Source organism: Perissodus microlepis, chromosome 13, assembly GCF_051167445.1.
Source record: "Perissodus microlepis isolate ML-2025 ecotype Zambia chromosome 13, ASM5116744v1, whole genome shotgun sequence".
NCBI classification, from domain to species: Eukaryota; Metazoa; Chordata; class Actinopteri; order Cichliformes; family Cichlidae; genus Perissodus; species Perissodus microlepis.
In genome coordinates this window covers 23,328,119-23,332,603 of record NC_140473.1, presented here as the reverse complement: position 1 = coordinate 23,332,603, position 4,485 = coordinate 23,328,119, and positions in this window count along the sequence as shown.

The following is a 4,485-nucleotide window of genomic DNA, read 5'->3' as shown; positions in this document are numbered from 1 at the left end:
GGTAGGATCTAGATTCTGTTTTTTTAACAGAGGGGTTACCTCAGCATGTTTAAAATAGGACGGAACACAGCCTTGCCTCAGTGAATTGTTGATGATGGATAGTAATGTGGGACCAATGCTGGTGAGAGTCCCAGACAGGACAGAGGGAGGTAATATATCTAAGGAGCATGATGAGGATTTCATTTTACCTATTACTGCAATTAAGTCATTGAGTGTGATTGGAGAAAAAGAAGTAAATGACCCGGGACAACAAGGGGCATCTTCATAAGGGGAGGCACTTGAGGAGATTTTGGATCTCAAGTCCATCACCTTATTTACAAAGTAATTGAGGAAAGTGCTACAGTCTTCGTCAGAAAGTAACACAGCATGCTGAGTTGGAGGAGAAACAATACTATTGATAGTATCAAATAGAATTCTTGGGTTATTTTTATGACGATTTATGCGATTATTGAAGTAAGAGGATCTGGCCTCTTTAACTGACTCATTATATAAGTGAAGAAGTTCTTTGAAGTGTTCCCGATGGACAACCAGCCCAGTGGACTTCCAGAGACGCTCTGCTTTTCGACAGGAAGACCACGGGTTTGATTATTTAACCATGGTGTGCAGGAGCTAACAGTGCAATGACTAGTTTTGAAAGGAGCAACCTGATTAAGAATGGCAAGACAGTGTTCATTAAAAGAATTAATAAGGATGTCAACCTCGTCAGAAGAAGGTTTAAAATTAAAAAGAGAAGAAAACTTTAAAATGACAGAGTCATCAATAAAGCGCCTGCGCCTAATAAAACTTTGGAAACTGTGAATTGAACGATACATTACAAAAGACTGACTTATGTTAAAAGAAACATCATTTAAGTTCATGTGGTCAAGGGAAACACCACAGGTGAAGACCAAGTCCAGAGTATGCCCAGCTGTGTGAGTAGGACCTGATACATGTTGAACAAAATTGAGAGTCCATAATGCTCAGGAACTCCTTAGTGGTACTATTTGATGAGTCCTCTGCATGAATGTTGAAGTCACCAACAATGATGACCTTGCCCAGTTTAATCGTGGAAGTTAAAAATTCTTGTAGGTCTGACAGAAAAGATGCAGCAGACCCAGGTGGACGATAAATTAAAATGCCGTATATGGGCTGTTCTCGTCCAATTTTTATCATAATCATCTCAAAAGAGTTGTAACAGTTTGAGGAGATCATCTGGCATAAGAATGTCTTTTTGAAAATTACCGCTGTTCCACCCCCTCGTCCAGATATCCGAGGTGCACAGAGAAATGAACAGTCAGCGGGACACAGCTCTAAAAGATGTGAGACTTCATTCTCACGCTGCCACGTCTCAGAGATAAACATAAAATCAAGCTTCTCCGTACAGAACAAGTCATTTAAGATATAAGACTTGCTGGCAATTGAGCGCGCATTAATTAACATCCATTTAACGCTGCGACCCACCGGGACAGGGGTAGAGTTTCCAGGAACAGAGTTCGTACTATGCGGTAAGCTGCGCAGCAAAACAGGGTTCCTGCCGCGATGAGGCATTGCTTTCCATAGCAAACTGAATTCATGTTTGTATACCTCAATTTGAGCTCACTCACTGGTTACAAATGAATCAAGCATAACTAATTTTTCTGCTCAGGAATGCAAGTGGATTACTTTAATTTGGCATCTTAATAAAAAAATAACATGCTTTACTGTTTTACAAAAAAACAGAAAAAATAGTAGATTCGTGGACCAGAACAATAATTAGATTTTAGCATTAAAAATACAATTTTGATTAAAGAGCTTGCACGTACTGGTGAATTAACCATTACAGAAGCACATAAAATTATTTTGGTAACTACCAATACTGGTAATTTAAGGCAGCTGTTGCATAAACTTTAGATTGAATGGTAGTATAATACATTTGTTAAAAACTGTATACACCATTCTTGTTGAACTGAATCTGATCAAATATTCTGATTTTCAATTTCCAGTGGACCCCCTTAGCAACCTAATTTTATTTATTTATTTTTAAGTCTTTGAGTCACCCTGTTTCTTGTGGGATCTTGCTCTAATTCAATCAAAATGACCTAAGTACTGTTCTCTCTCTGTCTCTCTTTGTTTTTAAGATATGGGCTATTGTGCTTTATTTTTATATGGATGGAAAATACATTAAAAGAACCACCCTAAACCACATTTGCACTTTCTGTATTAAATAGTGCAAACTCTACTTCGTTTATTTAGAAAATACACTGCTCAAAAAGAAAATACAGGGAACACAAAAATAAGACATCCCAGATCTGAATGAATGAAATATTCTTATTAAATACTTTGTTCTTTACATAGATGAATGTACTGAAAATAAAATTACACAAAAATTATTAATAGAAATCAAATTTAGCAACCATGAAGATCTGGATTTGGAGTCACACTCAAAATTAAAGTGGAAAAACACACTACAGGCTGATCCAACTTGATGTAATATCCTTAAAACAAGTCAAAATGAGGCTCAGTAGTGTGTGTGGCCTCCACGTGCCTGTATGACCTCCCTACAACGCCTGGGCATGCTCCTGATGGGGTGGCGGATGGTCTTTTGAGGGATTTCCTCCCAGACTGCCAACTCCTGGACAGTCTGTGGTGCAACATGGCGTGGGTGGATGGAGCGAGACAAGATGTCCCAGATGTGCTCAATTGGATTTCAGGTCTGGGGAATCTTGCAGGAACTGCTGATACACTCCAGCAATATGAGGTCTAGCATTGTCTTGCATTAGGAGGAATCCAGGGCCAACCGCATCAGCATATGGTCTCACAAGGGGTCTGAGGATCTCATCTCGGTACCTAATGGCAGTCAGGCTACCTCTGGCAAGCACATGTGGCTGTGCAGCCCCCAAAGAAATGCCACCCCACACCATTACTGACCCACTGCCAAACCGGTCATGCTGGAGGATGTTGCAGGCAGCAGTCTCCACGGCATCTCCAGACTCTGTCATGTCTGTCACGTGCTCAGTGTCAACCTGCTTTCATCTGTGAAGAGCACAGGGCACCAGTGGCGAAGTTGCCAATCTTGGTGTTATCTGGCAAATGCCAAACGTCCTGCACGATGTTGGGCTGTAAGCACAACCCCCACCTGTAGATGTCGGGCTCTCGTGCCACCCTCATGGAGTCTGTTTCTGATCGTTTGAGCAGACACATGCACATTTATGGCCTGCTGGAGGTCATTTTGCAGGGCTCTGGCAGTGCTCCTCCTGTTCCTCCTTGCACAAAGGCAGAGGTAGCGGTCCTGCTGCTTGGTTGTTGCCCTCCTATGGCCTCCTCCACGTCTCCTGATGTACTGGCCTGTCTCCTCCATGCTCTGGACACTACGCTGACAGACACAAAAAATCTTCTTGCCACAACTTGCATTGATGTGCCATCCTGGATGAGCTGCACTACATGAGCAAATTGTGTGGGTTGTAGACTCCGTCTCATGCTACCACTAGAGTGAAATTTTCTCCATCAACTCCCCACGCTGCCACCTACAGAAGTTCTCTGACGACTCTGCCATAGTCGGCCTCATCACAGGTGAGGACGACTCAGAGTACAGACAGTGGACTCTGGACTTTGTTGACTGGTGTCAGCAGAACCACCTGCTGATCAACGCTGGGAAAACCAAGGAGTGGACTTCCGGAGACGCAGACCCACCACACTGACACCGGTGAACATCCAGGGAGTGGACATTGAGATAGTGGACTCTTATAGGTACCCGGGTGTTCACCTGAATAATAAACTGGACTGGAGCCACAACACTGATGCTCTTTACAGGAAGGGTCAGAGCAGACTCTACCTGCTGAGGCGGCTGAGGTCATTTGGAGTACAGGGAGCGCTTTTAAAGACCTTCTATGACTCTGTGGTGGCATCTGTCATTTTTTACTGTGTTGTATGTTGGAGCAGCGGTTTATCGGCAGCTGAGAGGAAGAGGTTGGATAAACTCATCAGGAAGGCCAGCTCTGTTCTGGGATGCACCCTGGACCCAGTGCAGGTGGTGGGAGACAGAAGGACTCTGGCCAAAATAACATCTCTGATGGACAGAGTCTCCTACCCCATGCATGTAAATGTTGCTGAACTGCAGAGCTCCTTCAGTGACAGACTGCTGCATCCTAGATGCATGAAGGAGCATTTCCGCAGGTCCTTCCTCCCTGCAGCTGTCAGACTGTACAATCAGAACTGCTCCCAACAAACATAGATGTTTACATCTGCGCTGTAACTGCAATAAGTTAATTAACTGATTCGCACTAGAACCTGGTTTGCCTCTTATCTGTAGTTATTTTTATTTAATTTAATAACTGTACAGTACTCTCTGTATATAGTAACCACTGTCCTTAATCTAAATATGTAAGAAAAAATGTGTATGTTTCTGTTCTGTGTCCTGTGTACTGTTTGTTTGTATATGTGTCTTTTTGGCTGCTGTTACAACCAAATTTCCCCTTGTGTGACAATTAAAGGATTATTCTATTCTATTCTAAATCACTGCCAGCATTC